The sequence below is a fragment of the Procambarus clarkii genome, chromosome 50 (assembly GCF_040958095.1).
Source record: "Procambarus clarkii isolate CNS0578487 chromosome 50, FALCON_Pclarkii_2.0, whole genome shotgun sequence".
NCBI lineage: Eukaryota > Metazoa > Arthropoda > Malacostraca > Decapoda > Cambaridae > Procambarus > Procambarus clarkii.
The window spans coordinates 5,025,899-5,037,155 of NC_091199.1; positions in this window are offsets into that span (position 1 = coordinate 5,025,899).

An 11,257-nucleotide genomic window follows, 5' to 3' on the forward strand; every position below is an offset into this window, starting at 1 on the left:
CTCGCCATGGCATGGCGGTCATTCTCACTTTCACTGCTGCTGCTACTATCACCCGACAACTGTGTATAATCCTCATCGTTGTCTGAATCGTCAAACACACTTTCTTCACCTTCAGAGAATAATTCGTGGGCTATTTGCTCTGGGGTGAGGGACTGAGTGGTGCGTGCCCGTGAGGCGTTTGACCGTGTGCTCGCCATGGTGACTCTCGCTAAACTGAGGCCTCCCATGCCATCGGATCGTGAGCTGGATTTTTTTTCAAAATGGCCGCTGTTTACTAGAGCCCCTGGGCAGCGTATGGGACCCCCAGCTACACCGCGGGCCATTCAAATCGTGCGCGGTACCCATACACTTCATATGAAGTGAAGCGCAGTTGACTGGTAAAACGATTTACACTTCATATGAAGTGATGTGCACTTTAAGGGTTAAAGCGGCAGCTAAAAGCCTTCGTGAGAACAAGGAGATAGTTGTCAGGAGAGGTGACAAGTCGCCAATATATGTCATTCTTAAAAAAGACGAATATCTGGCGAAAATGAACATCATACTCTCTGACCAAACTAAGTTCCAAAGGGTAACGAAGGACACTACAGCCGAATTAAAAGCAAAGGTCAACAAACTGATCGAAACTGTGAACGCCAAGAAATCCGGACTCCACCTGCCAAAGATCATTGGGGAATATAAACCTGGATATGCGTATGGAAATGTCAAAACGCACAAGCCTGGAAACCCACTTCGGCCAATCATTAGCCAGATACCCACACCCACGTACAGACTGGCGAAGCGACTCAACGGCCTGCTGACTCCTTATGTTCCTTGCGCCTTCAGCCTGAAGTCTCCAAAGGAATTTGTTGACTTACTGCGGGGCACACGGGCCACAGGGATAAGAGCCTCGTTGGACGTAGAATCGCTGTTTACCAACGTACCTGTGGACGAGACAATCGGAATGATAGCCGACAGAGTGTATCGTGATCCAGCCTGTACTCCTCTTGACATGCCAGAAAATATTCTAAGGAAACTACTCCAAGCTTGTACTAAAGAGGCACCCTTCTTGAGCCCGGATGGGCACATGTATAAGCAAGTAGATGGGGTCGCCATGGGTTCTCCCCTAGGTGTCCTGTTTGCAAACTTCTACATGGGTACCATCGAGCAAAAAGTCTTAGTCGACATGAACTTGAAACCGGCCATATACTGCAGGTATGTTGACGACATTTTTACACAGGTACCTGATGTCAGACATCTGCAGGAGCTGAAGGAGGCATTTGAGCAGAGTTCCGTGCTGCGTTTCACTTACGAGATGGAAAAGGATGGGAAGCTGCCCTTTCTAGATGTAACAGTCATGGAAAAGGGCGGAGGTTTCCACACTGCAGTCTACACTAAGGAAACAAACATAGGAATGTGCCTAAATGCCAACAGCGACTGCCCAGACAGGTACAAGAGGAGTGTTGTTAACGCATATGTCGACCGTGCTCTCAGCCACAGCTCAGAATGGAAGCAAGTCGACGAAGAACTCTGTAGGGTAAGGCAGGTCCTAGTCAATAACGGCTTCTCCAATGGTTTCATCGAAGACATCTTAAGAAGGAAAGTGAAAAGCCATGCAACCTCTGAAGAGACAACTAACACAACACCTATACCCCCTATTAGACTATTTTACAGGAACTTCTTTTCCACAGCTCATAAAACGGAGGAAAGGGTCCTGAAAGATATTGTTAATAGAAACGTTATCCCTACAGACAAAAATCAGAGGATACAACTGACGATTTACTATAAAACCAGAAAAACGGCCAGCCTACTCATGAGAAACTCTCCAGACACAAAACAGAACGCTTTAAAAGAGACTAACGTCGTCTATGCCTTCAAATGCCCTCTTGGGGACTGTAAGCTCCAAAAAACCCAGTATATAGGCAAGACAACATCTCTTTCTAGGCGTTTAACGATGCATAAGCAACAGGGCTCCATTAAGGAACATATAATCTCTTCCCACAACCAAACCATCGCCAGAGAAATCCTAGTAAACAACACAGAAATCATCGATAGATACAGCGATAGCAGGCGGCTTGACGTTTGCGAGGCACTACACATCAAGAAGTCAACACCAGCAATCAACAGCCAATTATTGCACAACTATATTCTACCCACCTCAAGACTCCGCTCCAATATAGAAGCATCAAGAAATATGGACCAATAGGCTTTCTACAAACACTTCTATTCAATATCCATTGTTTCGTGTTCTGTCTTGTGTTGATGAAATTAATACCCTATTAATACTCTTGTTCTGTCTTGTGTTGATGAAATTAATACCCTATTAATACCACATCTTGTTCTGTCTTGTGTTAATGCCACATCACCCCTTCCACCTCACTCAAATGTAGATATAAAATCGGAGATGCGTAAGTTCTATTCAGTTGTGTATTTGTGAATTAAAGTCTTTGAAAATGTTAATAAGTTTTATGAAACGCGCTCGTGTCGCGTCAGACTAGAAATAAAAATGAATTTTCGAGAATTGATTTTTGATTTACCTCCAACAGTGAAACGAAATGTACGAAAGATTGAGAAAATTCGTGTTAGAATTATTAATCTTATTTTTCGGTCATATTTAATAATATATGTCTACAGGAAAGACTGCTACCAAAATATACTAATATATATATATATATATATATATATATATATATATATATATATATATATATATATATATATATATATATATATATATATATATATAAGTATATTTTGGTAGCAGTCTTTCCTGTAGACATATATTATTAAATATGACCGAAAAAGTAAGATTAATAATTCTAACACGAATTTTCTCAATCTTTCGTACATTACGCTTCACTGTTGGAGGTAAATCAAAAATCACTTCTCCAAAATTCATTTTTATTTCTAGTCTGACGCGACACGGGCGCGTTTCGTAAAACTTATTACATTTTCAAAGACTTCACAAATACACAACTGATTAGAACGTATCTCTGATTTTATATCTACATTTGAGTGAGGTGGGAAGGGTGATGTGGCATTAACACAAGACAGAACAGGAGGGGATATTAATAGGGTATTAAAAGTATCAACACAAGACAGAACAGAAACAATGGGTATTGAATAGAAGTGTTTGTAGAAAGCCTATTGGTCCATATTTCTTGATGCTTCTATATTGGAGCGGAGTCTTGAGGTGGGTAGAATATAGTTGTGCAATAATTGGCTGTTGATTGCTGGTGTTGACTTCTTGATGTGTAGTGCCTCGCAAACGTCAAGCCGCCTGCTATCGCTGTATCTATCGATGATTTCTGTGTTGTTTACTAGGATTTCTCTGGCGATGGTTTGGTTACGAGAAGAGATTATATGTTCCTTAATGGAGCCCTGTTGCTTATGCATCGTTAAACGCCTAGAAAGAGATGTTGTTGTCTTGCCTATATACTGGGTTTTTTGGAGCTTACAGTCCCCAAGTGGGCATTTGAAGGCATAGACAACATTAGTCTCTTTTAAAGCGTTCTGTTTTGTGTCTGGAGAGTTTCTCATGAGTAGGCTGGCCGTTTTTCTGGTTTTATAGTAAATCGTCAGTTGTATCCTCTGATTTTTGTCTGTAGGGATAACGTTTCTATTAACAATATCTTTCAGGACCCTTTCCTCCGTTTTATGAGCTGTGGAAAAGAAGTTCCTGTAAAATAGTCTAATAGGGGGTATAGGTGTTGTGTTAGTTGTCTCTTCAGAGGTTGCATGGCTTTTCACTTTCCTTCTTATGATGTCTTCATATATATATATAATATATATATATATATATATATATATATATATATATATATATATATATATATATATGCGGAAAATCCACAGAGAAATATGAAATGAGGTGAACGTTTCGGCTTTGTTAAAGCCTTTGTGAACACCAGACTGACTAAGGAGAAGGGAGAAGGGGGAGGATATATAGGCCGACACCTGACCAACCCATCCCTAGGGTTGGTCAGGTGTAATTAACCAAAATCAGGTATAGCTTTCTATTCCGCCTGAGTGGAAATTCCAAGCCATTCCGCCTGAGTGGAACCGTTGTATGATGGATTACTGTTATACTACTTTGAGGTCTACCTGCAGAAAGGTGAGTACTAAACTTGATTTCAAATTAAAGAAACTTATTCAACAAAGTGACTGGAATAAACACTCCAACCGGGATTTTGTTATAAACCTCTCGGATAGACAGCTTGATAATGACACGATTACTGCATTAGGATATGGCCTGAGCTTTGCCACATCTAACGGAACAGTCAATTATGTAGATATTGCCAAAGGTTTCAGCAATCTTGAAAAGTATAGCAATGTCTCAGTTGAAGATATTAATGTGTGCAAAGGTATGATGTATGGCGTTTTACTTAACAATTCTGTTCCTAATTGTCCAAGTCGATTTGTTCATGCGTTCAAAAATCTCAAAAAAGATAGTTCATTACATATTACCAAGGCTGATAAGTCAAATGCAGTAGTTATTATGAATAAAGATGACTACAGTATGTCCGAAAAATGGAGTTACTCTTGGAAGACAGGGATACTTATCTATTGGTTAACAGAGATCCTACTAAAAAAGTGATTGCACATTTTAACAAAACTCTTAAAACTGTGTGTAAAGGCGATAAAGAGTTGATATCTAGGCTAACAAGTCGATCCCCCTCTCTTCCTTACATGTATGGTCTTATAAAAACTCATAAGCCATATAATCCGGCAAGGCCGATTATTAGTTCAATTGGTTCGGCGGCTTATAAACTCTCTAAGTGGTTAGTCAAAGTTTTGTCCCCTATAGTTGGTACTATTTCCAACTCACACTTGACAAACAATGTGGACTTAGTTAATAAGCTATCCACACTGAATTTAAATTTTGATTTTAAACTTATAAGTTTCGATGTAACCTCTTTATTCACTAAAGTTCCTGTTGTTGATCTGTTAGAATTTCTACGTGAGGAACTGCCTAAATATAATTTGAGCTTGCAGACCAATAAAGTATTGGAACTTATTAAATTGTGTATAAAAGACAATTATTTTAGTTTTAATGGAAAATTTTTCAAACAAACATTTGGTATGGCGATGGGCAATCCCCTGTCCCCAGTTTTAAGCAATTTGTATATGGAATTCTTTGAAACAAAAATCTTATCCAGGATTATGCCGGCTAATGTGGTTTGGTATAGGTATGTTGATGATATTTTGTGCTTATGGCCGTGCAACAAAGACCAGATAGTTTTTCTTAATGAACTCAATTCTTTGGTACCTTCAATAAAATTCACTTGTGAGACTGAGGAGAATGGTACTCTTCCGTTTTTGGACATTATGATTCATAGAGTCGCTAGAAAGTTCAAATTTAATGTGTATAGGAAACCTACCAACGTGGGGTCGTATGTTCATTTTTATTCGAATCATCATAGTAAAGTTAAACAGGCAGTATTTTCAGGAATGTTTCTACGAGCTTTGAGGGTTTGCAGCCCTGAGTTTTTTGATGAAGAGATTGCTAAAATATATGAAATTGGGAAGAGTTTACAATATCCTAAGAGGTTTTTGGATTTCTCGTTTGTACAAGCCAAACGTACGTTTTATAATCACGTCCCTAAGGCGAAACCAAAAATTATTAACTCATTGGTGGTACCTTATGCGAGTGGACTTGAAAAATTGTCTCTGATTTTTAAGAAACTTAATATAAATTTGGTGTTCACTAATAGTACGATCAAATCCAATTTAATAAAAAACTCCCCTGATACAGCAGGTTGTGTGTATTCAATTCCCTGCAATGATTGTGATTCTGTGTACCTTGGACAAACAGGAAAGTCCTTACAATTGCGGTTGTCACAACATGCTTATAGTATTAGAACTGCCCAAACGTCTAATGCATTGTATCTACATACGAGTTTATGCGATCACAATATTAACTGGAATGGGGCAAAAAGCATTACCAATTGTGGGGATTTCGTGGAACGGAATTTGATTGAGTCTGCTCTAATCAGTCAGTGTCCAAATCTTCTTAATGTTAGTACTGGAATGTACAAACTTGATCCATTTTTAAGTTATAATATTGCACAACAGTTTAAGAAACAACTCTGATAGAGAGGCTTACAATGTCTCATTATAATTGTATATTCATATATTGTGTGTTCATGAGGCTTTTCTTTAATCTTTCATCCTTTTTCTCTGACCGCTTAATCCTCTTTGACCATTTTAAGCTAAGCTATACCTGATTTTGGTTAATTACACCTGACCAACCCTAGGGATGGGTTGGTCAGGTGTCGGCCTATATATCCTCCCCCTTCTCCCTTCTCCTTAGTCAGTCTGGTGTTGACAAAGGCTTTAACAAAGCCGAAACGTTCACCTCATTTCATATTTCTCTGTGGATTTTCCGCATAAAATGATCAGTGTTTTGTGATCGTATATTGCATATATATATATATATATATATATATATATATATATATATATATATATATATATATATATATATATATATATATATATATATATATATGTATATATATATATGTAAATATATATGTATATATATATATATATATATATATATATATATATATATATATATATATATATGTCGTACCTAGTAGCCAGAACTCACTTCTCAGCCTACTATGCAAGGCCCGATTTGCCTAATAAGCCAAGTTTTCATGAATTAATGTTTTTTCGTCTACCTAACCTACCTAACCTAACCTAACCTAGCTTTTTTTGGCTACCTAACCTAACCTTACCTATATATATAGGTTAGGTTAGGTAGGGTTGGTTAGGTTCGGTCATATATCTACGTTAATTTTAACTCCAATAAAAAAAATTGACCTCATACATAGTGAAATGGGTAGCTTTATCATTTCATAAGAAAAAAATTATAGTAAATAAATTAATTCAGGAAAACTTGGCTTATTAGGCAAATCGGCCCTTGAATAGTAGGCTGAGAAGTGAGTTCTGGCTACTAGGTACGACATATATATATATATATATATATATATATATATATATATATATATATATATATATATATAATATATATATTAGTATATTTTGGTAGCAGTCTTTCCTGTAGACATATATTATTAAATATGACCGAAAAAGTAAGATTAATAATTCTAACACGAATTTTCTCAATCTTTCGTACATTACGCTTCACTGTTGGAGGTAAATAAAAAATCACTTCTCCAAAATTCATTTTTATTTCTAGTCTGACGCGACACGGGCGCGTTTCGTAAAACTTATTACATTTTCAAAGACTTCACAAATACACAACTGATTAGAACGTATCTCTGATTTTATATCTACATTTGAGTGAGGTGGGAAGGGTGATGTGGCATTAACACAAGACAGAACAGGAGGGGATATTAATAGGGTATTAAAAGTATCAACACAAGACAGAACAGAAACAATGGGTATTGAATAGAAGTGTTTGTAGAAAGCCTATTGGTCCATATTTCTTGATGCTTCTATATTGGAGCGGAGTCTTGAGGTGGGTAGAATATAGTTGTGCAATAATTGGCTGTTGATTGCTGGTGTTGACTTCTTGATGTGTAGTGCCTCGCAAACGTCAAGCCGCCTGCTATCGCTGTATCTATCGATGATTTCTGTGTTGTTTACTAGGATTTCTCTGGCGATGGTTTGGTTATGGGAAGAGATTATATGTTCCTTAATGGAGCCCTGTTGCTTATGCATCGTTAAACGCCTAGAAACAGATATTGTTGTCTTGCCTATATACTGGGTTTTTTGGAGCTTACAGTCCCCAAGTGGGCATTTGAAGGCATAGACGACATTAGTCTCTTTTAAAGCGTTCTGTTTTGTATCTGGAGAGTTTCTCATGAGTAGGCTGGCCGTTTTTCTGGTTTTATAGTAAATCGTCAGTTGTATCCTCTGATTTTTGTCCGTAGGGATAACGTTTCTATTAACAATATCTTTCATAAAACGGAGCATTATTAGCTCATAAAACGGAGGAAAGGGTCCTGAAAGATATTGTTAATAGAAACGTTATCCCTACAGACAAAAATCAGAGAATACAACTGACGATTTACTATAAAACCAGAAAAACGGCCAGCCTACTCATGAGAAACTCTCCAGACACAAAACAGAACGCTTTAAAAGAGACTAATGTCGTCTATGCCTTCAAATGCCCACTTGGGGACTGTAAGCTCCAAAAAACCCAGTATATAGGCAAGACAACAACATCTCTTTCTAGGCGTTTAACGATGCATAAGCAACAGGGCTCCATTAAGGAACATATAATCTCTTCCCATAACCAAACCATCGCCAGAGAAATCCTAGTAAACAACACAGAAATCATCGATAGATACAGCGATAGCAGGCGGCTTGACGTTTGCGAGGCACAACACATCAAGAAGTCAACACCAGCAATCAACAGCCAATTATTGCACAACTATATTCTACCCACCTCAAGACTCCGCTCCAATATAGAAGCATCAAGAAATATGGACCAATAGGCTTTCTACAAACACTTCTATTCAATACCCATTGTTTCTGTTCTGTCTTGTGTTGATACTTTTAATACCCTATTAATATCCCCTCCTGTTCTGTCTTGTGTTAATGCCACATCACCCTTCCCACCTCACTCAAATGTAGATATAAAATCAGAGATACGTTCTAATCAGTTGTGTATTTGTGAAGTCTTTGAAAATGTAATAAGTTTTACGAAACGCGCCCGTGTCGCGTCAGACTAGAAATAAAAATGAATTTTGGAGAAGTGATTTTTGATTTACCTCCAACAGTGAAGCGTAATGTACGAAAGATTGAGAAAATTCGTGTTAGAATTATTAATCTTACTTTTTCGGTCATATTTAATAATATAATATATATATATATATATATATATATATATATATATATATATATATATATATATATATATATATATATATATATATATATATATGTATATTAGTATATTTTGGTAGCAGTCTTTCCTGTAGACATATATTATTAAATATGACCGAAAAAGTAAGATTAATAATTCTAACACGAATTTTCTCAATCTTTCGTACATTTCTTTTCACTGTTGGAGGTAAATCAAAAATCAATTCTCCAAAATTCATTTTTATTTCTTGTCTGACGCGACACGAGCGCGTTTCATAAAACTTATTACATTTTCAAAGACTTTAGTTTACAAATACACAACTGAATAGAACTTACGCATCTCCGATTTTATATCTACATTTGAGAGAGGTGGATGGGGTGAGGTGGCATTAATAGGGTATTAATTTCATCAACACAAGACAGAACAAGAGGTGGCATTAATAGGGTATTAATTTCATCAACACAAGACAGAACAAGAAGTGGCATTAATAGGGTATTAATTTCATCAACAGAAGACAGAACACGAAACAATGGGTATTGAATAGAAGTGATTGTAGAAAGCCTATTGGTCCATATTTCTTGATGCTTCTATATTGGAGCGGAGTCTTGAGATGGGTAGAATATAGTTGTGCATTAATTGGCTGTTGATTGCTGGTGTTGACTTCTTGATGTGTAGTGCCTCGCAGGTCCTAGTCAACAACGGCTTCTCCAATGGTTTCGTCGAAGACATCATAAGAAGGAAAGTGAAACGCCATGCAACCTCTGAAGAGACAACTAACACAACACCTATACCCCCTATCAGACTATTTTACAGGAATTTCTTTTCCACAGCTCATAAAACGGAGGAAAGGGTCCTGAAAGATATTGTTAATAGAAACGTTATCCCTACAGACAAAAATCAGAGAATACAACTGACGATTTACTATAAAACCAGAAAAACGGCCAGCCTACTCATGAGAAACTCTCCAGACACAAAACAGAACGCTTTAAAAGAGACTAATGTCGTCTATGCCTTCAAATGCCCACTTGGGGACTGTAAGCTCCAAAAAACCCAGTATATAGGCAAGACAACAACATCTCTTTCTAGGCGTTTAACGATGCATAAGCAACAGGGCTCCATTAAGGAACATATAATCTCTTCCCATAACCAAACCATCGCCAGAGAAATCCTAGTAAACAACACAGAAATCATCGATAGATACAGCGATAGCAGGCGGCTTGACGTTTGCGAGGCACTACACATCAAGAAGTCAACACCAGCAATCAACAGCCAATTATTGCACAACTATATTCTACCCACCTCAAGACTCCGCTCCAATATAGAAGCATCAAGAAATATGGACCAATAGGCTTTCTACAAACACTTCTATTCAATACCCATTGTTTCTGTTCTGTCTTGTGTTGATACTTTTAATACCCTATTAATATCCCCTCCTGTTCTGTCTTGTGTTAATGCCACATCACCCTTCCCACCTCACTCAAATGTAGATATAAAATCAGAGATACGTTCTAATCAGTTGTGTATTTGTGAAGTCTTTGAAAATGTAATAAGTTTTACGAAACGCGCCCGTGTCGCGTCAGACTAGAAATAAAAATGAATTTTGGAGAAGTGATTTTTGATTTACCTCCAACAGTGAAGCGTAATGTACGAAAGATTGAGAAAATTCGTGTTAGAATTATTAATCTTACTTTTTCGGTCATATTTAATAATATAATATATATATATATATATATATATATATATATATATATATATATATATATATATATATATATATATATATATGTATATTAGTATATTTTGGTAGCAGTCTTTCCTGTAGACATATATTATTAAATATGACCGAAAAAGTAAGATTAATAATTCTAACACGAATTTTCTCAATCTTTCGTACATTTCTTTTCACTGTTGGAGGTAAATCAAAAATCAATTCTCCAAAATTCATTTTTATTTCTAGTCTGACGCGACACGAGCGCGTTTCATAAAACTTATTACATTTTCAAAGACTTTAGTTTACAAATACACAACTGAATAGAACTTACGCATCTCCGATTTTATATCTACATTTGAGAGAGGTGGATGGGGTGAGGTGGCATTAATAGGGTATTAATTTCATCAACACAAGACAGAACAAGAGGTGGCATTAATAGGGTATTAATTTCATCAACACAAGACAGAACAAGAAGTGGCATTAATAGGGTATTAATTTCATCAACAGAAGACAGAACACGAAACAATGGGTATTGAATAGAAGTGATTGTAGAAAGCCTATTGGTCCATATTTCTTGATGCTTCTATATTGGAGCGGAGTCTTGAGATGGGTAGAATATAGTTGTGCATTAATTGGCTGTTGATTGCTGGTGTTGACTTCTTGATGTGTAGTGCCTCGCAGGTCCTAGTCAACAACGGCTTCTCCAATGGTTTCGTCGAAGACAT